This window comes from Amphiprion ocellaris, chromosome 10 (genome assembly GCF_022539595.1).
Source record: "Amphiprion ocellaris isolate individual 3 ecotype Okinawa chromosome 10, ASM2253959v1, whole genome shotgun sequence".
NCBI lineage: Eukaryota > Metazoa > Chordata > Actinopteri > Pomacentridae > Amphiprion > Amphiprion ocellaris.
Genome location: NC_072775.1, coordinates 14,635,014 through 14,660,207, shown reverse-complemented (window position 1 = coordinate 14,660,207; position 25,194 = coordinate 14,635,014). Strand labels below are relative to the sequence as shown.

Below are 25,194 nucleotides of genomic sequence, written 5' to 3'. Positions count from 1 at the left end.
GGTGAGTGCAGCTACCAATGATAATTTATTATTCCAATGTAAATGGCATTCTCCTCTGTCATGGCTGCACCGTAAACAGGCTGTAAACACCGGCACATGCTGCATGCATTGCATTATCATAAAGCAGAGCTGCAGGTGGCATGCAGTGGCTGTATTTATTTTATCAGCACGTTTCTTATATTTAACAGTAAAACAAGACAGAAATAGTGTCAGCTGTTGAGGTTTTGCGGGAGAATAAAGCAAGTGAGGCTGAAAAATGGAGGTTTTGTGAAGCCAGATCTGAAGAGTGGGGTCTTATTTTAAGGAGTATAGATAAATATTACCTATATATAATGTAAATTATACTGCAGATTGTGTTAATGAGGAAGACACGGGCACGTTTGGGTTCTATAAAAATAAAAAATAATAAAAGCAACACAGATGATATACATTTCCTACAAAGAAAACGCCTTTAAAATAAGAGTCAATCATCCGTAATACTGACCTGCAGGTTTTACATCACCTGCCTGCTTCACCACATCAGCACATTTTTTAATTCTAATCTTTTCTACTTCAAACTAAACCAAGCAGCGACCTTCTTTCGGGCTGTTTTTATATCCCTCGTTTATTCAAGCCCAAATATTATAAGGCCTGTTTGACAAATTTGATAGGCCCTGAGCCGCCTGTACTCCCTCCTCCTCCTCCTCCTCCTCTTCCTCCTCCTCCTCAGCATCACCATCCTCCTCCTCCTCCTCCCTCCTCTCGCTTCTCTCGCTGCCCGCAGCCGCAGCTCCTCACACTCCTGTTTGACCCGCTTTATCCGGTAAGAGAGGATTTTTTTTCTTCTTCCACATAATATCTTTACGCAGCAGGTGAAAGATTTTTGGAGTAAAGTCTAGCTCCTTCACATTTTTTCTCTCTAAATATGGAGCCCATTTTATCTTGGATCAAGTGCAGGGTGAAGAAGGAGGATTTCAATTTACAACCTGCTAAATGATGCATTTAAAAAAAACAAACAAAAAAAACGAGATGTGGATGTAATTTTTTGGGGATTATCCTCCAGTAATTTGTAAGTAGCCTTTAATATTTTAAGATTCGCGTGGGTGCAATGTTATAACGTGTTGGATATAATTTTTGTAAAGCCTAAATATCAAAACTGAGCTTTTCCCTCCATTTAAATTTAATTTTTCGTATTGATACTAGTATAAAAGAAGGATTTTAACTAAACTTTTTTGCTTCAAAATAATTTCAAAATTAAGATTAATACGCAGCAATGCCTTCTGCTCAGCTTATACTTGCTGCTGCAAAATTATCTCTAAAGTTTGGCCATTTTTTTTTCTCACCATGCAGGGAAGAATGTCAATTAGGCTGCTTTGAGGTTTAACGCAAACTCCGGAATATTTAATGAGGGTCTTCGCTGCTCATGTAAGAAGTATTTATGTGGTCGTAGAGCAGGAGGAGGAGGAGGAGGAGCAGGAGGAGGAGGAGGAGGCCCCAGGCAGCGCTGCAGTGCAGAGTTCAGCAGGGAGATATTGTTGTGAGCCTGGGAAAGTGTAGCGGGGCTGACGCCAGACTCTGTTGTGCGGGTTGGGGGGACCTGGAGGATCCCAGACCTGATTGTCATGTAAATTTCTCTCCGGCACGTTGTTGAACTTGATGTTGACTTCTTTCTCTCTTTTTTTTCTTATTCTTTTTTTTTTTTTTTTTTTTTTTTGGAGGGGGGAGAGAAGGGAGGATGGAGTGAGGGAAGGCGGGGGCAAATTTTCCCTGTCACTTGTTTGTGGGAAAATCCATCTGAGGACACGCACTCATACTATACACATATTCTACAAGCCTGCTGTGCAGTTTAAAATCTCAGGAATTATTAATAATTTTCTAACACAAGAACTAATGTCACAAAAAATCCCTGCAACTTTTACACATTTTATTGCATCAGCTAGTAGTTACATATCTGATTATTGCACTAATGTATTGATAAAACAATGAATGCACCAATTGCAACCGTGTTCTACTCATTTGTGACTCTTTGCATTGGTATTTGCTTCATTTTTAAAAAATTATCAATCCAATGAGCTCAACATACATCCCTGCAAGTTTGCAAGCACATTTAACACAGAGCTCCACGTGTACCTACTCCCACGACTTCCTTGCGCATGCTCAGGTGCAATCGTGAGCACCTCTCTCATGCTAATCCTGCAGGAATGATTTTATTTCAAACTACACAGGACTTTCTCGCCTTTTTTTTCTCTCCTCTCAAGCCAACGCAGTCTGTGGTGTAAGTTCAATTACAGGATGACAGCAGCAGAGGCCACAGCTGATTGCATCTATTTATAAATGATGCAGAGTAGAAGAAGATTCATACAGTATAGAGTCGGACCTGCGTTGCAGCTCTGACAGGAGAGCTGCACCTCCATGATTCTAACAGATTGCCCATGCGCAATAATCAGATATGTAACTGCTATCTGATGCAAGCTTTCGTTTGAAAACCCGGACTGTAGCTCCCTGCTTCTGTTATTGGTTTACTTACACACACACACACACACACACACACACACACACACACACACACACACACACACACTCACTGATTCCTGCAGCTTTTTAAATATCCTTTCAAACTTTGGGGAGATATTGCAACTTGCTATCCGGGTCTTGTCTCCGCCACTGGCTTCTTCTATCAAAGGGCGTGATTGTTATCGTGCTCACTATCTCATCTCCTCAGCCCAGGTATCACTCACATCATAATATCGTCCTCGATAAGGCTGCATACATCCTCAATGCTATCAGGATTTGGCTATATAGGCGTAGGCCTCTCCTGCACCAAGGACACAAACCCTGAATTCCTCTGCACGCTGCACACACACACACACACACACTTTTTATAGCATTTAAATTAAAAAAGAATTGATGTTATGGCAACGTTTCCTTTCCTTTATGGAGCATCTGGATACTGGAAAAATCCCTAAAACCATCTAATGCTACTGTCGCTATAACCACAAACTGCATTTTCTCATAATAATGCAGCAGTAATGTTAAAAATGTATAATTGGCTCACACGGTGCAGTAATGAGAATGTAGGCCACGTAATTGACCTTGTTTCCCAATGCTCCCATAAAATGTAGGCTATGTAATCACATATTTGGAATTTTACAAAGTGCACAGCAGGAGAGCAAACTGGGCTCACTATTAGTATTTGAAATAGCTTACATCTCAGTAACTGACTCTTTTTAATGATCAAAAATTTCCACCAGCTTGTGTTTTTGTTTTTTGTTTTTTTGCTTTTTAAATTATAAGAATAAAAATACATTCCACTATTTACTATTTCAATAACAGCACTAATCAAAAGACGGGCTTTGAAGATTATTTGCTCCCCAGTATATCTTAAAAGCCCTAAAGAATATCGTAGAAGATTAAAAGGAATTTAAGAAGTTTGTGCTCCCATTACGCACTCGGAACAGGACCGTAAAGCTTCTGCTTTTCAAAAGAGAAAAGCCTCTACACATGCGACATTAAACGAGACTTGCAGAAATAAATTAATTAAGGGAAATTTTACAGTAATTAATTTCCCAAAAATACAGCCTTAGTCCATCCATCTCAATCTGCACCCATCCTGATTTGCGTTTGGAAATAATTTACGCACGTCCCTCTCCACGTTAAGGCCTGACTAATGAGCATAATTGGGGGAAATCAGCTCCTGATTGACTCACACCTGCATTCATTTTCAAATAGGCTTTAATAATTTCAGATTCCCGCCTCTTTCTCTCTCGCTCTCTCGCTCTCCCTCCCTCCCTCCCTCTCTCTCTCTGAGGCGGAGTTTATCCCTTCTGCTCACCGTGTGGACTCTCCGCACTTGTCAGTCACAGCCTGCATGTGTGAGGGAGAGGACACCGTTTGGTTGCTTTGCAAGTCCACAGAGAGACAGAGGGAGAGAGAGGAGAGACACTTTGTAGCTGCAATATTTTACTCTTTTGCACTATCCTGTCCTCGTCGGATGCGCTCGAACCGTCAGGCAGTGAATGAAACGAGAAAAATCCGAGGCAGGAATAGAGAATTGCTGGAGAACACTGACTGTGGTGGAGTGGAGTTAGCCTGATGTGCAAGTAAGTGGGATGCTGACTGATGTAACCGGTATGGAAATAGCCTCGTGGGCAGCTTTCATCTTTATGTTTGATTGTGGCAGGCGTTGTGTGGTTTGGAAAGCTGTGACTTTAACGGCACAATTGAAGGCCGTTTAAAGGTAACTTTGCCTGTGCGTTAGGATTGATGCTCCACACAAGAGGCAGAAACCTGGCACAAGAAGCTCCTAAAAATAAGATTCCAAACGGTTAGTTGCATGTTCAGTGTGTCCGGCCTGCAGCTACATGCACTTGGGATGCTCCATGTGCAAAAGAAAACGATGCTTTGGCACCAGACTTGTGTTACACTTGTAAAGTATATGCTTTTTTGTTTGTTTGTTTGTTAGCTTTTACGCACCAGTGTGCGTAATTGTGGCTGCAAGTTAAATTTGGTATTTGATGGTGGGAGATTGTCATAGTTGGGGAGTTTGGGTCTCTGTGGCAGTTAAAGTGTGTGTGAGTGAAGGTGTGAGTGTGTCAGACACGGACAACCTGCACTTTAACTCCATCTGTCGCGTAGTGATGGATGTGTGAAATAGATATTGGATAAATATCTTTTATTGTAGTGTGTGTGTGTGTGTGTGTGTGTGTGTGTGTGTGTGTGGCTCTCGGATCAGTGTGACCACCACAGGCAGCCTCTCTCTCTCTCTCTCTCTCTCTCTCTGTTTTCTTCTGTTTACCGGAGAGGCGGCCCCTTTAAGAGACGACGGGTTAGTTTGTGTCTTTGGTTATCTAGCTGTATGAGTTTTAATTTCATAAAGCTAGAGAACCGAAAGTACGAACTGACACCGAGCACTTCGGAGCCAGAGGGGTCCTCTCTCGCTCTGGCCATGGAGGAGGAGGAAGAGGAGGAGGTGATGATGATGCCGGCAGCAGCAGCAGCAGCATGGAGCAGGACGAGGTGCTGAGGGGAAGCTGAGCGCCGCCGCCGCCGTTAACGAGGAGGAGTGGTGGAAATAAGAGGGGAGGGAGGATGATTTTAGAGGTGGTGGTCCACTTGTTCTGGAGAGACACGTCCAGAGAGCCACTCGCGTGTCTGCGATGCGAGGGCGTGAATGTTGCTGTTTTTGGGGGGGTTTGGGCATCGCGGTGATGCTGGGGCCTATTTGGGCATCAATAAATCGGCGTTTTCATCAACTTTCTGGACACGATTAGAAAGCTGCGTGTGGCAAATCATGCTCCAAACCCACGGTGCATGCTGTTGTGTAGTTGTCATAACTGTGTGGGTGTTATAACAGTCATGTCTTGAGGGGTGAGACAGAAATAGTTAAAGGGGCCACATGATTGGTCGGATCGAGACTCACGTGACGGTGTTGGCAGCAGCAGCAGCAGCAGCAGCATCAGATCGCTTTCTAAGATCTCACGTTGGTTCTGGTGATTTCTTGTGGGGCCCCAGAAGTTGGAACAGTCTTCATTAAAGCCACTAATTAGACAGTATAAATTCGTGCTGCAGAGCTGCATCCACTGCAAGTGCAGACTCCCTGACTCCTCTGATCCTCTCAGTGTATTTCCTTTATGAGTGGTGTAGTCTAAGTGATGTCCCCTGGCTGTGATTAACTTGACATTAGGAGTGTGATGTGTAATTGGATGCACATGCACATTGCTTGGTGCAAAATGAAGAAACTACTAGACTGTGAGCTAACCTGCTATCAGTGTTTTTCCATCATCTGGGTGTCACATACCAACTGTTTGGTTCGTTGCTGCCCAAACCAGAACCTGCAGGGTGCAACACATCAACACCACACTGCACCAGACATGTAGGCTTAAAGAGGCCATCTTCAGCCTATTCTGAACGAGCTCTCGAGCTGAAACCAAGTTAGACATGGCAGATATGTTCAAATTTGTGTTTCACTGCGTGGATTATTTCCGTGTTCGCCTGCTAGATAAGAACAAAATAGGACATCGGCTCAGAGTTTGATCTATTCTTAGAGCAGAATCAGCAAGCCTCAGAGATGACTGAATATCCCTGAAGTCCCAGCATGCTCTATTTAGACCATAACTGACAATATTTGATGTGCGCTGTTAAACGAGAGAGCTCAGATGCTGTATCTGTGTTGTTGACGTTTGCCAGGGTGCAGTTTGAGCCGGTGCATGCGGTTTGACCTGCACGTCCTCCATCTTGACTGAATGCAAAGAAAGTCAGGGATTAAAACGTTGTGGGATTATGTCATCTGCATCTGCACTGTGACTGTGTTGTTTAGAATTTATTCTTTTTATTCTGTATGCAACATTCTTCATGTCTTGTCCTGCATTTTAGTAGCTTAGCAACTGTGATGCTGTCCAGATAAAACATTGTGTACCATCGCTTTGTGGTGTAGTTATTCACTACAAATAGTTTTGTGTGGCTTTTCCGTGACATCTAACATTTTTTGGCTCCCCACAAACACTTCAAGCATGATTTAGTGTGCAAGCAACACAATATATATTTAACCTTGTAGAATAATGAGAAGTGCATGAAGAAAAAAAAGAAGCACTTGTGCCGAAAGTAAAACAAGTTTAGGAGACAGCTTTTAGCTGCAAGGTCAACACAAATGCATTAATTTCTCCTTTCTGTCTTGTGGTTTCTTTCTTTGCCTTACAAGCTGCTAATTCATTGCTAAAATACAAAGTTTTATTAAAGATGAGAGCTACATATGTGACTTCACACCCACTGATTCTCTCTTCTTTTGCCTTTAAAGGAAAATGACGGCATCGTCAGACCTAAAGTTCGTGTTAAGTCACAATGAAGACAAAAAGCCACCGGACAGAATGAAGAGCAACAGTCAGCCTGCAGGTAAATATTCAAAAAATAATGCCAAATGCAGAACCAATATGCATCTTCTTCCTTATATATTTTGGGTATAACAATAAGTACACAGAGTTAAGAGGTCAAACTTGAAAATGCTGGAGGCTTGCAAATAGTTTTGTATCATCAGCCAGCGATGGAGCTTTGCTGGTGGTTGATTGTTGTCCATATTCTGTGTGGCTGGAGTTGGTTGTGTGTGGGTGTCAAAAAGATAGTGGTAAAGAGACAGCCTGAGCCTGAATTTTGAAATATTGGGAGTTTTTGTTAAAAAAAAAAAAAAAATCTATTATTATTTGCATCAGGAATGAATTTTAAAGCTCTGCTCCAAAAAGGGGGAATTAAAAGAGACATTTACTGCCATTTTTACTTGCACACAGTGTAAATGTCAGTTTTACACCATTCATGTATATCTCAGAATATACATACAGTGTGTAACAGCAACAGAGAGTAGCCTGCAGCAACAGAGGGTGAAAACGGCCTGATTTCAGCGAGTCAAGTAGGACCTCCATGTTGAATTCCATCATTCCTTTCTCCTTTGAAGTATTAACATTTTTTTACGTTGTACATCAACCCCCCCTCCTCATCCTGCTCGCACTCAGACACACGCAGCTCTCTTTTTCATTCTCATACATTCAGCGTTTTATCCCTTTAAACACTATGATCCTATTTGTCAGGTAGAGTGTGTGGTAGGTGCCGGGGAGGTTGCCGTGTAATCTTTGCTGCGGTTCTTTATCCCGTTAGGAGAGCCGAGGCGTAGGGCTCACCCAAGGTTTGGACCTGCTCATGTGGAAAGAGCGTTTGGGTGGCTCTGTCCTTTTCGCCCCTAATGCCTTGACGAGCCACCCTCCCCTTGTCCAGAGTCTCCTGATTACTGCCAGCAAGAAATTGATTTGCATGAAGGTATAGCAACATGCATAATTCAGCGATGGCAGCATTAGGTCAAAACAGTTGGGATACATCGTCTTCTCTGAGATCACAGCCTGCCAAGATGTTTTTGGTTTTTACCCTAATTTCAAAATTAAAATTCACAATTTTACGGCTCCCAAGACATAGAAAAAAAACTTTAAGAATTTCTTATTCCAGTTATTTCTGCAAGATGGCAACTGAAACGTTCCCAGCTTTAAGGTTGTCGAAATGTTCCCTCCAATTCCCACCTTAAATTGTTGAGAATTAGGAATTAAACAGTAAGTACATATTGTTAGCAAGGTCAAATCTTCATGGTTCCACAACCTTGAAGCTCAATAGAAAGCTCAGTTATTCAAATTTAGTATGGAGTTCTTTGAGTCACCCAGATTTTCCCAAGCTTTATATTAGCATATGCAAGGACCGGCCTGTGCTGCTGTTTTCTAAAGTGGATGTAAATTATAACCTCAGTATTATACAGGCTGATAGGAGATAAATCTCTGCAGTAATGCATTGCAGCGAATGGAGAATGGGGGTGTGGGGGGGGGGGTGAGCGCGTAGTAGAGGGTTTGAAGTGTGTGTGAATGTGTGTGTGTGTGTGTGTGTGTGTGTGTGTGTGTGTGAGGTACTGTACAATAGCCTGTGGCAGATGGAATACAGACTAGCAAAGCACTTGCTAATAGTCATGCTAAACTCTCTTTTCATCGGCTTTAGTTTCTCCAGATTTTCTGCTTCATTCTGGGGGGGGGGTTGGAGGGTGGGAGAGAAATTTTTGAGATGAACATGAATCAAATCAGAAAATTATAGCAGGGCAGGCGAAACGGGGTTTTGCAAGTGTGCACACATCGTTTTAAAACAAATATTAACACAGGGAGATTACTAAGTCGAAATTTGCACTTGTGCGGTCCAAAAGGCAGAGGGGCTTCAGACCTCACGAGCGGAGTGGAGATCTCTTTGGAATCCCTATGCAAACTAGGGCTTGAATAATGAGATGTATTTATGAAGGGCTGGGAAGGGGGTCCCGCTTTTGAAAGCCAGTAGGCTGGAGCCTGAATGGGATAGAAGGAGGGGGAGGAGGGTGAGGAGTGGGGGGAGTCGGACAAGGGGGAACTGGGGGTGTGTGTGCAGGGGGTACAGGGGGCCCCCAGCAGCCCAGGCCTCGGCCAGGCAGCTGTGAAAAGGGGTCCCGTCTTTTTCCCACGCCCAGCAAGACGCGAAACAGTGCCGCAGCTCGCTAGGGTCAAGTCCCATCGCTAATATATACACGCATACATAGACACGCATGCACACGCACATGCACACACACACACACACACACACACACACACACACACACACACACACACATCCAGGCAGAGATCGTGTGTAAAAGTTGTGCAAATTAACAAGCTGTCTGGGAAGCTCTGTGACATGGGGACACCTGCTATTCTCCCAGAATGCTTTGCACTCCCATCAGGGGCCACTGGGCTTGATGAGACAACAATTAGGTCATAACTTCAACTTGAACTTAAAATTCTGCTAAGGACTGAAAAGAGCCTGGATTATGATTTTTTTTTTTTTTTTTTAACCCCCCTTTGCTCTTTATGCATTTTGAAAGACTTGGCAGAGTCCGCTTTGTTCTCACTGCATTTGCAATTTGTCAAATTTTAAATATTACTACAATTATTTTTGAAATTCAATATCACAAAAAAAATGTAATATTTGATTCATTTGAAATGTTATGGTTTCGTTTTGTAAACCTTTTGGAGAAATAGTGCAATACTTCTGCAGTTTTTGTTGTGTCCATTCACTTAGTCTGTGAGGACAAACTTGGCCTTGTGCTTGACCCGAGACCCTAACTGTCAACTTGGCATTGTCTGTGTTCACACACACACACACACACACACACACACACACACACACACACACACACACACACACACACATAGAGTCACACACACACTTATTCAGGGAAACACAAAAGAAAAATTTAAACATGAAATAGAGGGAGGTTGGCAAATGATATGGCAACTACAGAGGAATGTCTTCGAGCTGAACTCTCAATGTGACCTTCTGTCCTTCCATAAATACAAAATGTGAGGAGCTCAAAGAAAACGGCAGCGTTTTATACAACATCCTGTCTCTTTTTATCACCAGTAAACTCAGTGATTTTTAACAGTAATTAGCATGAACAGAAAAGGCAAAAAAGGGGAAAAGAACATCCCACATTTACCGAGTTCATTAGCTTTGTGTCTCATTGTTCCACGTGTTGTATTGTGCTCATTTCAGTTTGTTCAGTCACGTTAAAAATCAAATCAAGCTCCTCATGAAGCTCTGTGAAATGTCGTCCATGTCAGCAGCTGCTCTTTTACCGCCTTCCCCATGAAGGTGGGGTCCCACCCATTCCTTCCCTCTATCTCTCTCTAGATACTGGCACACCAATCAAAATGGTGCAGCACTCACTTCCCTCCCCGCTCGCCTCCGTCGCTGCATCAGAGCCTCGCAGAGCGGTGTCACACTAATTCAGTTCCCCCTGCCTGCGTGAGCCCCTCGCTTTAATTCCACACTATGAAAAACACAGCGGCTATCTCTGTGAATATATTAGCAAAGCATCCTCTCTGGCTCTCGGGTACCGACTCCTTTTCTCCTCCTCGCTCCCGACCGTCCCTCCTTCTCCATCTCGTTCTCTCCTCCTCATTATCATGTTCCCTCCTATTCAGATGAGTTTCAAATAGTGAGGGGGACCCTTCTAATTAGCTCTGTAAAGATGCTTTGTTGCGGTCAGTGTGGCCACCAGTGTGTGCATTGAGAGAGGATGTGTGACAGCTAGTGTTAGCATTGAGAAAGTGTGTATGGGCCCTTAATGAGGTTTGTTAGCTGAGTGTGTATCCTGCTGTTTGAATACACCCTCGGCAGCTTTAGAAGGAACAGAGATGAAGAGAGAGAAGGAGGAGAGGAGTCTTTCAGCGTGGCAGGTTGCAGAATGCAGATGATGCATTATGCCCGGCGTGCTTTCCATTTGAACAGCAAATAAGAGGAGGAATAATGCTCTACTTGCGTGTCGTCCAGGAAAACTGTGGGAAATATACGGGGGTCACAGCGCTCCTCAGGCGTTTTCCATCCCTCCGAAATGTGCGGCGACTCCATTACATCCTCCGTGGGTTTGTTTTCAGCAGATGCTAGAGCAAGTTGAGAAACAAAAGATTCAGTTCATCATTTATGCAAAGCAAAAGAGTGTAAACCAGCTCGCTAAAGAAGAGAAGGCCCGTCAGAAATCCTATTACACAGCCTTGTTGCAGTTCTATTTTTATTTCATGGCCTAAAATTGTCAAAGGTGCTTAAATGTACAGGTGATCAACTTTGGACAGGACGAGAAAAATTACGTTAAAATGCAGACAGAATGCAGAGGGAAGGTGGTGTTTGTGGTGGAGGAACGAGGGAGATTAGAGATGGCTGGAAACAGACGAGAGCCGAAGGTGGAGGGTGGATGGGGGAAGAGAGGAAAAAAAAAATCGGTTGGGGAAATGAGGGATTGTATGGAGCCTAAGAGTCGACCTGCTGGGCCTGCCTGCTGCCTCAGAGATTGTAAACTGTCACTCAGGATGCAGACAGACAAGCAAGACAGACATCATTTGCCCATATTACCCTCTAATACTGAAACTGTCGTCCATGCAGCCCCCTCTGCTCCCCTTCTTCTTTTTTTTTTATCCGTCGCTCCATTTGCAGGCGTTTTTGTATTTTTTTCCTTTTGCCCGTGCGCATGCATGTATATGAACTCCCTAATCTATTTTCTCTATCTTCCCCCAGTCACAGCTCCTCCAATACTTTCTCCTTTCTGTTGATGAAATGAGTCAGCTTGCAGTATGCTCTCCCCTCTCATTGTTCGATGGTTCGTTGCCTCTCCATAGGAGGTAGAGAGTGTTTGGGCTCTTTCCCCTGTTTTACCAGTTTACCAGTGTAATCCTTTACACTGGCACAATGAGCTCTCACTCCAGCCACAGGATTCTATTAGGCTCCCAGAGAGACACAGGATCTCCATAAACATTTTCCAGCTACCCGGCCCCCCCACCACTGCCACCACCTATACCGCCTCAAACGCAGTCAAACTGATAGCTTCCTTTATACATTTTAAACAGAAACCTCCCTTTTTGTTTTGCCAGAGGAGATTTTACCTGTCTGGAAATGGATGTACACTTACATTACCAACGGCTTGTTAACGCTGTCAGGTTCACTCCCAAACTGACTCCCAAAACAGTGTTCCTTTACAACCGCAGAGTATATAACAAGCGACTGCGAACAAGCAAATGCTTGTTATATGGTCTTTGGAGAAACGCTAAAGATGTTTCGAAAATGCTGAAATCATTGGAGGATGGGATTCCTGCTCTCTGCTGCAAACATGATGCCATTAAAGTCTGCAGATATCCTTCATTTTGTGCACATACTGTATGTCAAATACACATTCTGGCTCTGTCTTTCACTGAAATAACAAAAGTAAGACATGCGATTTGTTATTTCATCTCCATTACATCATATTAAGGAGGAAAAGTTGTATCCAATTATAGAACTACAAAAATAAAATGCTGATGCTTGTATTAACTGTTGCTAATGTGCCACTACATGCATATTTATTGTATGAGACAGCAAACAGGGAAAGACAATGGCATATTAAGAAATTAAATGGTCAAAATCAAAAGCGAGACGCTGTAGTCTCATGGTATACATGGTATGTGCAATCAGTAATTTAAATTACACTTAGCAATGTATGTTCTTTTCTAAAACAGGCATGTGGTGTCTCAGTCACTGCTAACTGCTTCCCATGTCAGTGTGCAACAGTGTAGACAAGCTCTGATCTCACAAACTCCATATTAAGTGCTGCTTGACAGCATTTCATATATTTTCTATCATATCTGTGTCTTTAAAAAGGGCCTATTTAAACTACAGAGTTCAAGAATATAGCTGAGAAGAACAATAAAGCTTTGTCACTTTGCTGAATAATTTTAACCATTATAAATTACCTTCATAAAACAGAATGTAATTTACAGACCTTAAGTGTATTTAATATGCGCAAATGTGCTGTTTAGGCTATGGATCGACTGCTGTAGTTTTTTCTCGTCTGACGCTGATTTATTTGCAATCAAGTAAACTCATAACCAATATACGGCTGCAGCATAAAAGAAAATTTTGCTGTCGAAATTTAGAATCACAGAAACACAAATCTTCATTGAAATATTTTTGTTTATGTTTTATGTGTGCCTAATCAAGGAAAACTTCTCAGCGTTTATCCATCAGTGCTAATAGGATGTGACGTGTAACCAATCAGACAGTGATGTGGGAGGGACAGAGCTTGTCAATGGTGACTTCAGATACAGATTCAAAGCTGCATCAGACTCAAAATAGTGTGTTTTTTTGTTTATAAAATATCATTAATCCAAAAAAAATAATAACGTTTCCGATAATTGACAAGGCCAAACATCGGCCGACTCCTACACCAGGACTTTATCTAAATTAACAGACAACTTGTTCTACAGCTGCTATTTCTTCTCGACAATTATTCTACAATAAAACAACAAAACTAGTAGTTATCTTATATAAATTAAACACTATTAAATATCAGTTTTTTAGAAATATTTCTCTTTTTGTGACTGGTTCTAATGTGGTTGGTGTCTTTCGCTGTAATTGAAGCTATGAAAACTTGCTTTATGTGATTAGGAGATACGTTACTGAAGCATCTACTTTTATTTTAATTATTTAATGCACAATCATTTTCAGCTGTTATCCCTCCTAAGATGGACAATGTGCAAAACCAAGCATAAATAAACCGAGGTGAACTAAACCATTGAGTCTGATGATGGATGTCTTGTTGAGGTGGACGTATTTCTACGAACTACCCATTTAAATCTTGTGCATCTTCAATTGTGTAGGAACAACGATGCTGCTGCTTGCATTAGTGACGTCTCTCTGTTTTGTTCCTCAAGTCCAAAGCCATGGGTCACAGGGCTCGTCTCTCCCCGAGTCCTCCTTCTACCTCCCTCCTCATACACAAACATATCCCTCTATCTCCTATTCGTCTCCCCCCCTCTCCAGCCTTCCCTCTCCTCGCATCTTGATAATGCAGCTCTTTTCTTTTCTCACTGGGTGGAGGGCTGCCCTGAACCAACATTGTCCCCCTACGCTGGCTCTAGTGGGGGGGCCCTATTGTGTGTGAAGGAATGGCGAGTTAACACCCATGTCTGAACCCTCTCAATGGGAGCATTGTGTCTGAATCTTCCTCCAGCTCACCCAATCTCACCCCACGTCACTCCCCCACCCTGCCCCATCCCTGCGCAGGCCAAGCTAGGGGGCTACTCCGGTTGCTCCCCTATTATACGATGAAAACACGCACATAACAGCGAAGTCACTAACAAACCATCCCATAACTGACCTTGGCCGTTTTAACCCGCTACTTTCTGTGTGTTATTCTAGTGAAGCACGCTGAGCTGAATGTGTCTTTGTTGCTGCGTTTGACAGAAATTGGGGCCACTGGGTGTTTGGTTGCTGAAGGAGGCCCCTGCAATTCATTTTTTCCTTATAAGAGAACAAAGAAACACATAGAGGGCTATATCGTATTAGCATGATAACAGATTTCAGCATACTTTCAGGGTGCCTCGCAGTAAAGGAATCCGTTTACATCACATTGTTCATCTGGAGAATATTTGCGGGTTTTGTTTAATCATTCTAACCTGACATATTTAGATTTTCTGGACAAGATTTTTAAAATATGAACAGAAATAGATGCTTCTGTGTTTCATACAGTATGTCGAGCATTTTTATTTGTTTCTGTATAGCAGCGAGAGCCTTGGGGCAGGTTACAAAAGACCAAGTTGGCGTTTTCTTCCCACATATTTTTAATCAAAGTGTTAGTGTTTACATTTGCATTTGCATTGAGCAGAGGGATGCTGAATGCCAAAGGTGAGATTTTGAAAAACACTCTCTATTTTCCCTTTTTTCAGATGGAAACAAGGGTGGGTGGTTGGAAGGCTGAATAAAGGCTGGTAGATGACTGAACTCAGAGACCCGGCACAGCTCATCATCATTGCCATGGGCTCTCATCTTCTGCCTCTTCCTCCTGTGGCTCGTACCTCCATCCAGGGGTCCAGCAGAGCCAGCGAAGCCCAGGCGGGGAGCTAGTGAGTGGGCTGGGAAGGATGGAGAAGGTCCCCAAAGGCTAGAATCACCTCTGGAGCTACCGGCATGCAGGAGAAATCAATATGAAACACAGAACCTTCACAGCTCTGAGTGGGGTTTCCTGTGTTTTAAGTGTGTGGCCTAGGGGCCCGCAGACCTCCAAAGGACAGGCCCTGCGTGGCTCTCTCAGCTGCAGTCCTGGCTCCTCAGACTGGACCTCAGTCCGGATCTCCACTGGCTGTGTGTGGTTCTGCTGAAGGGGATTTCTCCCCAAATAATACCCAATACCCAGATTGTTGAAAGACTGCCAAGAGGGATCCTCCTTTCTCTTGATTTTTTTTTCTCCATCATCAGATTGACATACCCCCCTCCACCCCACCTTCTGCCTCCGGCTGTTTAAAAACCAGTTTGGGAGTTCTGCTTTTGACTCACTCTCCATCCTAAGCTCACCCGTTGTTTATTCCCCAACTAGTTTTTACATTTGACAAAGAGACAGTGCGATCTTTATTTTCTCTTCCGCTCTTGGCTTGCCGTTACTATGGTGAGCTGTAGACACGTGTCTGTTCAAACCAGAAATACTGGCACACGAAGTATGAACCTCTTTTTTTTCCCTCCACGATGCCTATTATTATTATTCAATTTCAGACTGTTTTTTTAAAAAAAACAACTGACTGACTGAACAGTAAAGAGGGCTGAAGATCACAGAGCAGACAGACCTTGTAGTGGAGATGGTAAAATGGCAAGTATCTCTCTTTAGCACTCCACATTTTCCACTCTGTGAACAAGTCTGAATGTGCTCTCATTACCTCATGTACTGCCTAAAATAGCCTCTGTGTGTGTGTGCGAGAGAGAGACGGTAAGTTGGCACCCTGTGAGGATGATTTAGGATGATGAGCACAGCTGTGAAAGGTGTTTCGTCAACTCTGAGAAATGTTTGGAGTTAATTTAATATTTTTCATCATAAGATGTCACTCAAATCTGAACATTTTGATTCATAGGGGACGACTACACTGCTCTATATTCCTATTATCTGCATGAGTGTGAATGGATGGTATGTGCTTGGCCTTGAGAGTGTTTGAGCAGCAGCAGCAGCAGCATCGTGCACCCACAGCTCCCAAACTGCTGTCGTCGTCACAGCAATGCAGCGCGGTTGTTTCCATCCAGATGGGCACAGCTTCAGACAAAATGGCCGCCAGTCTTTCCCCTCTGCCAAAGATGGCGAGTGCATCTCTCTTGTCTGCCATCTGTGCATCCGTTAGCTGTTGTCGAATGCAAATCGAAGCTAATTGCATTTGCATAACCTCCAACCATCGTCTGGTTGGCATGTGCTGATAATTGAGCCTTACGAGGGCGGCGTGGTGGCGAACAAAAGTGGGAGTGAAGTGATGTTTTAAAGCGCGTTCAGTGTCGTTTGGGTGTTTTTTCCTCTCGGGGATGCAAGTATTCGCACCCCGAAATGTGTTTGATAGGTGTTCAGCGCATGTGAGATCAAGAGTGTAGACATATACTGGGCCATATGGCGCGTATGTTTGCATGTGATTCGCCCGCATGCAAATGTGACACTGTACAAAAGATTAAGCCGAGGCTTTGTTTAATCAGATAGCGCTCTGTCACGCATGCACACTCACAGTTTTTTTTTTTTTTTTAACACGCGGACATACATAATGCACAGATGAAAGCATTAAGCAAACAGAGCAGCTCAGACACGCACATGGATTCTAATTAAGAAGGGATCCATAGGCCCAACAAACTCCAGACAGACAGACCATAATAGTCTCATTTTCATGCACATGGGTGTCTGGTTACCATGGCACTGAACAAATCGTGGGGTGACTGATTTTGCCAGAAAAGAGCTGCACATGAAACATATAAATAGGCAGCAGCACAAAAATTGCTGCCTGAAGACCAGCTGAATTGCAGCTTTGAAGTACATCAACGCTATTTCCCAAAGAACACACCAGTTAGGGGGAAATAAGAGACGAATCAAGCGCTTCACATCTATCCGAGACGTCGAAAAAAAGCGCCTTTCACGAAATGAAAAAAAATATTGAACAAGCCTGATCTCATAACTTTGCATAATAACATCCAGGGCTGCTTTTGTAGTCGGAGGATTGAGGCGCTGTGTAAATTAATATGTCACGTTTTCTGCATTATGGCAGAGCGTCGCTTTTTGTGGTCGCATTTGATTGAGCGGGTCTTGTGTTTTTTTTTTTTTCTTGTTGTTGTTGGGGTGGGAGTGGGTGGGTGGGTGGGGTGTTAATTCATGCGACCGCTGAGCAACAATGCAGCGATCGTATTTGCATTTGCCCATCAAGGCAGCTGCTGGGCTGTACAGTTAGCTCTACTGTGGGCAGCAAAATGGCGGTCACGCGAATCATAGGGTTTGTCTGCTGGTCGTGGGAGCCGAGGAGACGAGGGGGGCAGGGGGAGGGGGGGCGGTGGGATTTTGGGGTGTCTGGTTTGAGAGAGGGAGAAGACACAGAGAGAGAGGGTTGTGGGATCTAGACTGTGGGGTGGTGGGGGGAAGATGGAGTAGGGGGTGTAAGTGGAGAGGTTATTATTTGAGGAGGGGGGCGTCTGGCTTTAGGAGGGACCATTAATGAGGGACTGGAGGGTTGGTGGTGGAGGTGGAGGTGGAGGGGGGGTTAGTTTGTCTGCATTTGCGAACATGTGTCTGTGTCTCGGTCATTTGCATACGGCGATGAGGGCGTCCATATGCTGCGCAGTGAGGCGAATTCAGCCACAGCGTTTTGCACGCCTCTGGACAAAAATGTGCAGAGTGTTGCAGCCGTCCATGTCCTGACGGTCACATTATCTGTAGGAGAGCAGGAACACGCTCCAACCCCTTTCTCACAATAACACTTAAACACTCCTACTATACAGTGAGCCTCGTGTCGGTCGCATCACTGTTTCTGTCCGTTACACCGGCCAATGAGGGTTTGTGGAGTCGCGTTCGGCCAATGGCGAACAATAAAGAATCAGGAAGAGGAAGGAAAGGCAAAGGGGAGTCATGGGTTTACCCTTGATGTGCCGGAGGAAAGGGAATCAACATAACAGCCTTAGCGGAGATTGAAATGAAGAAGAAAGAAAAGGATAGTGGGAACAATGTGAGAGCTGTGATAAAGCGCATGTGTTGGACGGCGGCACACAAAATAAAGTGTTTGTTCGAGACGAGACTGAACGCTATGTCACATGTTCTTTGTGTGCCAGTCAGACATGGGATTAAAGAACACTTATATATCAATTTGAAGGGGGTGGAGAGAAAGAAAAGCCTCCCCTTTGCATTGAGTCATGAAGACGGAGTGGTCGCCATGACTCCCAAAAAAGTCAGACAGCCAGACACAGATACAAAGCAGATCTCCATAATTTCCCGTATGAATAAAGTGCTGATCGTCTCCTGTCCTGGAGGTCCGAGCTCGGAGCGTGGGAATCCACGGAGAACATATGCAGAACAGTCGGGCGCTGGCGAGACAGCACCGCTAGCATGAATACTGTTGTAGCAGGTGAAAGAGGACCCTAGAGTTCAGGGGTCAAGGCCAGTGGAGGGGTTGTCTGGTTCATGAGTGTGTGTGTGTGTGTGTGTGTGTGTGTGTGTGTGTGTGTGTGTGTGTGTGTGTCTAGGGCCTCTCTGGTTGTCGTCTGGGTCTTGTAGGATGCAAATGAAGTTGCCGGGCTGTTTGATAAGCACCGCTGTCTATTATTAGCTCAGTCTGGTTGCTCAGAGAGGACAAGTCTGGGTGTAGAACTTGGACAAGAGCTCCTTCATCATCTTGTAGTCGCAGTGGAGTAGCAGACAAGCAGAAAGACAGGCAGCCTAAAGTCAGACCTCCCCTGCTGAAAGTGTGATTGTGTTGTCTGGAAGCCTTTTCTCCCCACATCTCTGCTTTCTGTGACATTTCCTCTCTGAATGACACGTTGGTCTCAGGCTTTCCAGTGTGGTGCCTGTCTTTGTTTCTCGCTGATTGACGGCAGCTTTGTACCAAGACTCCACATTTCATGGAGGAAATCGTCAAGAGTGCACCAGTTTAGACGCTGGATTTACACCATTTTCTTACAGCTCTTTCATCTTAAAGGAGGAGGATGGTGATGCTCTGAGTGTCAACAAAAAGTCAATATAAAAAAAGAATCTCTGGTTTCTCTTCTTTTAGTGTTACGTTAACAGTGGCACTGAGAGCGTTTTTGTCATTGAAAGAGCTAAAATTAAAAGTCACACATATGCTTCAGATGAAGATGGAAGAAATTATATTTCTTTCAGCTTTTTCAGAAATAATTTGAACATAAAAAAGATTCCAATTAACATCACTAATCTTTTGAAAGAAAACATTCTTCTTGTCTTCTGTTTCTGAAATTTCAGTTTTGTATTGTGACCTAAAGAAATATTTAAAAACAGTAAATCTACGTCAGGCTGAATTTGATGAATTACAATATTTATAGCATTAATTTTAATTAATCTTTGTAATAAATTTTTACTGTATTTTCAAAACCTACAGTGTCTTATTCCTTGGTTCTACTACTGTCCAATTTTTTTAGAAACACTGTGTGAGATGTTAACAACAAAGATAAGCACTGCATTTAAAAAAAAGTCTTTCTCACATACACTGCTCTGCTACTATAAATCCTTATTAAAATGATAATTGCAGCTGAAAATAGTCTTCAACTAATGCTCTATTAGGCACTGTTTGAACAACATTTGCGAAAAACCACAGTGACTAGCCAGTAATTTAAAATGAAGCTATGTATTTGTGAATAATTTCTAGTGTAATTGTATCCACTTGATCCTGAGCAGTATTTTGCGTGCGAAAGATTAATTTTTTTTCCTGATGTAAAGCGGTGCATGCGTAAAGGTGCATTACATATGGTATCCCTTTAAGGGAGGCAGCATTACCTCATCAGGAGCTGTGTAAAGGAAGGAAGTGAGTGAATGGGTGAAGGAGCGCAGTGCTAACTCTCTCCACTCCTTTATGCTGGTGGTTCCAGGCTTCATTAGCTCTACAGAAAGGGACAGCTCCCTCCCAGTCCCCTCAATAGACCCATAGACCTGTCTCTGGCCCAGGATCGGGCTCAGCGGGAGGGTGTGTGTGTGTGTGTGTGTGTGTTTCTGAACCATTGACACACCGCTCATAGTTTCTCACTCATGCCTAAAGGAAGCCTGGCATTGACACTTTTTTAAGACTCACATCTCTCTCTTTGTCCCTCATTCTCTTGTTTTCTCTCACATGCGTTCCATTATTCTCCATTTCACTATTTTTCCTCTTGAAGTCGCTTTATCCGTCTCTGCCTCAGATGTCTCACAAAACTGAACATTCAGTAAGCAGCCATATGATGTACAGGATTCAAACTATTTCTTTTCAAACTTCTTTTAGTTTCAATTTAGTTCAATTAGTGTGGCCATATAGATGTACAGTATTTCTGAGCATTATAAGAATATAACTGAGACTGACAGATTAATTGTGATACTGAGTATCTGTATAGAAACAGAGAAAATGGAAACATTAATTATAAACATAGATCATGTTATATGTAAGATGTAAAACTAAAACAGAGGACAAACCGGGCTGTATGTGTGTGTTTGGGTGGATTAATCATTGTCTCTTAGATTGAGGCAGACATGTAAAGTCCTGCTAAAACACAGCTGACTTAATGCTAACTTTTTGGATTGACTTTCGAACTCTCCATAATAATGACTCTTTATGAAGCCTGTGCCTTTGAAAAAAGATTAATCTATGTAGAATGCCTTTACAGATGAATGCCTAAATCAGTATTTAAACTACACACAACATGATATGCTCACCTTATATTGTTCAAAAACCTAAAAACATAGTGAGACTTCTATTATTTACAGTAGTGAGATTCTCCTATTTTTTCATAAACGTATTTTATATCAGGAGACTTACTCATACATTTGTTGGCGACCTGATGGCCAAGTGGTGAGGGTTCAAACCACACGGACTGAAATTCCCCCAACAGCTGAGTCCTCGGTTTGACTTCTGTCCAGCTGGACCTTTGCTGCGTGTCATTCCCCTGCTCTCTTTCCCACATTCCCTCTCCATCACTGCTGCATCTACCAAAATAAAAGCAAAATACCCAAAATAATCATCTTCAACAAGCAAAAAAAAAATGAATACCTCTCTTTACTGACCAGATTTGATTCTAATTCAAGCAATTTTCTTCATTTCAGGCACTACTTTACAGGCTAGGACTAGCTTGAGTACCACGTTTGAGAGACATGATGCCTAAAAGCACTTTATAAAAAATAAAAAAAAGCTTACAATCAGCTGAGATGATGGCAGGCTTCTATCCTTTTAAACCTTTGCCATGGCACCTTTGATTCCCATCAGGCGGCGTTCGCGGGCAGCTATTCAGGGTCCTCGTCTAGTGAGAGGGAGGAGACACATATATATATAATATATAGGCAAACGTGCTGGACGGTGGTGGGATAGAAGAGGTGATTAGCATGGGCAGCCGCCATCGCTGCTTCTTCTTCTCATTGCTGCCGTGCTGCATTAATGAACCCAGTGGACGATCTGCAACACACAGACATAGTATAGAATAAAACACACTAAATGTCCCCCTTTTATTTAGATCACTCACAACTAAGCACATGTGATTCATTTGTTCAGTGAAATCCTTGTATTTTTACCATTCAGTGAACTCAAGTCTAACTGTAAGATAACTCGTGTGGAAGTTTAGCATGACTGCCGGTGATTAGTTATTCTTTAATTATTGATTTCCAGTCGACTTCGGGTCACGTCTCTGGGGGTTCTAAACTCGAGTGAAAGTAGAGTGAGGAAAACTTTGTTATACCCTGAGAGAAATGCAAACTTTGACTCCGAAATAGAAGAGAGAGAGAGAGAGGAATGAGAGTACAACACTGTGGCCTGGTTTGTGGTTCCAGAGGGAGAGAGACACTTTCGCATTTCCCCTGCAAAACGAGATAGGATGAGCTCTTTCAACACACACACACACACACACAAATACCCTCACATATACACACACGCATATACATACACATTTGCACACACACACACACACACACCTTGTTCCCTCCTTCTAAGTGAACCAGGACTGGAGTCGTGCAGCTTTGTTGTTGAGGCAGCAGGAAACGTATTGCCCCAGATTTAAAGCAAACCTCCTCCATAGATGCAGCCCTTAACTGTTAACACACTTCAAAAGAATCGAACTGTTTTAATTTAATCACAGCTTCTTTTTTTTCTTCATCATTTCTCAGTTTTGAGCAATATCCAGAAAAGTGCATGTGTGTGTACGTGTTCTTGCGCATAACAGACAGCCTGACCTCTGACCTCGTCCTGCTGAGAAGCTTTCATTCCCATAGGCCGAGGCTGCGTGCGCACACACACACACACACACACACACACACACACACACACACACACACACACACACACACACACACACACACACACACACACACACACACACACACACACACACACACACACACACACACACACACACACACACACACACACACACACACACACTGTTGGCTCTATTGGTATAGCTGTCGCTCGGCCACCCATTCAGGGCTCAGTCACGGCCACTTAGAGCGCAGCAGACTCAGGGATTCAGACGAGCTGTGATCCAATGACATGTATTTATAATGAGGGGGCTGCAGGGACGTCTTTGTTGGACGGACACAATGTCAGAATAAGGGTGTGTGTGTGTGTGGTGGGGGAGGAGGGGGCAAATACAGAAGGAACGGGGGAGAGTCCCGTAGACACCCCTGCACATATACACCCTTCTCATGGGCACATATTCAGGCTTTTTCTGTGTCTTTTTACACCTCCTGTACTTTATCAACTCTGTCTCACACACACGCTTCTTGCGTTTTGCCTGCTTAATGTGTGGGAAAAGATTTACTTGTTTCCCGTGAGATTATCACGTACAGATTGACTTGTAGGAGAGGTGGACAATTACGTGAACAGTGTGTTGGAGAAGTTGGAAAAGTGAAGTGTCAGTGACCGTTTTTACGTACTTCAGCTCAAGTTTAGTCTCAAAGAAAATCTTTAAAGGCAAGTCCAAGTTTAGTTGGAAGTGTTGATGAGCATTTTCTTGTCAAACCTGGTAATTTCGGTCTTAATAACCCAACCGTTAATATATATTACAGAGGACAGGCAGCTGATGTGTTATATTTTACCCTGTTTTGCAGGTTTTATTGGTGAAAACCTGCTGAGCTTCACAACAGTCCACATAAAATCTCAAGTATCTGACCAAATTTTGCTAAACAGAACTGTTCTCCAGCGCTTTAAGCTTTACTCAGCTGTCTGAGGTTATTTTTAGTTTCCTCATATACAGTCATGTGACTTATAGACTACCATAGGGGCCATCTGGTGTTATTTTTTTCCACAAAGATATTAAAACTCCTGTAGTTATTTTAAGATTATAAGAGAAGGGAATCAGAAAAGACAGGAAGCAGAGAAGGAATCATATTTTAAGATACGCTGTGACTGGAAATAGTAAATCCACCTCTTGTGTCTGTGTGTCTTCCTTGAGCTCATATTCCTATTTTTGTCTCCTCATTGTTGCATCATTTTTAGGATCACAGCAATCCTCCTTCACTCCTGCTTTTATTGAAATCAAAACTTGTGTATTTCGCGTCATATTGCAGTCTTTACAAGTGTGTTTCTGTGCGTGTGGTTAGTGGAGACAGGATTGTAGGCTCCCCTCTGCATACATTAGCTGGTTGTTGGGACAGTGTGGGCAGCAGAGGAGCCCTGGAGAGCCCTACAGGCCACAGGAAGGCCCCTCATAATTGCCCAATATCTGAAACCCTGCATCCACCCAGGGACCGGAGTCTAGCTCTGATCTCTTCAATCATAACTACCCACTTCCTCCTCCTCACAACCCACACACACCTTGAATTTTTTATTTTTTTTTATACTGCCCATCAGGCTGCGCTGTTGGAGCAGCAGCAGAAATAAGACATTTCAAATCTATCAACCTGAAGTGATTGTAGGTTTTATGGAGGGTTTTGCTGAATAATTTAAATGTGCAAAGGGTCTGTCCTCTTGTCGCTGCTTTTCATTTATGGTCAGGATTAAAGTCTGGACAAATTAGGATTAGCTCCCTTCTCTCTTCTCTAGTCAGCTCCTTATCTTGCTCAGTCATGACGGTGCAAAACCAGACAGCAGAACCGTGTGTGTGTGTGTGTGTGTGTGTGTGTGTGTGTGTAATTGTGGGGTTCCCTGCAGACTGTGTGTCCTCCTGATGCTCCAGACTTCAAGGGTCAGAGGTGAAGGAGTGCAGACTCAAACACAGACAGATATTGGTAGTCATGAAGAGGGAGTCCCTTCTGTATTCCTCACTGACACCTAAAAGATAAAAAAAATTAATAATTGGACTCTAAATCTGCTGCGTCAGTCCTGTGAGTCGCATCTCAGGAAATCTCACTGTCCTCAATGATTCAGACTGTGAAAAATATGACAATTTCACTCTGTCTCTTTTTTGTGCATCGCTAATTTCCCCTGTCTTCTTGTCTTCTTGCAGATTGATGGCGTTGTGGAAAAAATCCCTGATTGGCTGCGTTTGACTCAAAAACTGGAACAACTGAAGCATTTTGTGTGGATTTTCTGCTGTGCATTTAAACCTCTGCTACAAAGACTTTGTTATGTAGAGGTTTACAATCCAACATTCAACAACGGTGTCACTGAATTGTAATATTAGATATTAATATATATATTTCCACCAGTTGTGCCTTGAGATGTGTCAATAAATATATTAAAATATGTCACAATTTAAGTAAATCTTGTGTTTTGTTTTTCAAAAGAAATTAGTGTTTGAATGCATTTTACAGTAATTGCAAAATCCACATTTTCAGGTTTCACTGCTGTATTAGTTTTTTGGGTTGAGTGAGGAAAACATTTTTTTTCAGAGTCATTTTTAGAGTTGTTTCTTAACTGAAAAGTCAGACCAATCACAGCACACTCTGTCTAGATGTCAGTGCTGAGTCACTTTAAAAACACCCTGAGGTCTTTCTGCACTGTTCATTCCTAAACTTACCTCTTTGTCATGTGTGTTAATGAGGTGGACAGAATATTAGAAATACTTTTAAATGTAATGCAGTCCAGTTATTATGACCGCAACGATAATCATCAAGTAAAATCATCACCTTTGTGACCACAAAAACTAGAAACATAGAAGCTTCATAATAGCAGAATTTCTGGCAGAGCTCTTTGTAGATTTCACAGGTGTACCTAATAAAGTGGTGTATATATGTGGTCAGTGAAGTGAACAAACATTTTGACCACT

General features: G+C 43.0%; 2 long non-coding RNA genes across 2 annotated transcripts; one reads left to right on the top strand and one right to left on the bottom strand.

Annotated features, from left to right (window-relative positions):
• Nucleotides 1–3,937: 3,937 nt before the first annotated feature.
• On the top strand, nt 3,938–15,664 carry LOC111572336 (uncharacterized). The gene is made up of 3 exons (XR_002746461.3): nt 3,938–4,079; nt 6,773–6,867; nt 14,751–15,664. It is a non-coding gene; the product is annotated as an uncharacterized LOC111572336 (long non-coding RNA).
• Nucleotides 4,077–24,912, bottom strand: LOC118470702 (uncharacterized). The gene is made up of 3 exons (XR_004847832.2): nt 21,195–24,912; nt 20,820–20,986; nt 4,077–10,940 (listed from the first exon to the last, which is right to left on the bottom strand). It is a non-coding gene; the product is annotated as an uncharacterized LOC118470702 (long non-coding RNA).
• Nucleotides 24,913–25,194: the final 282 nt, after the last annotated feature.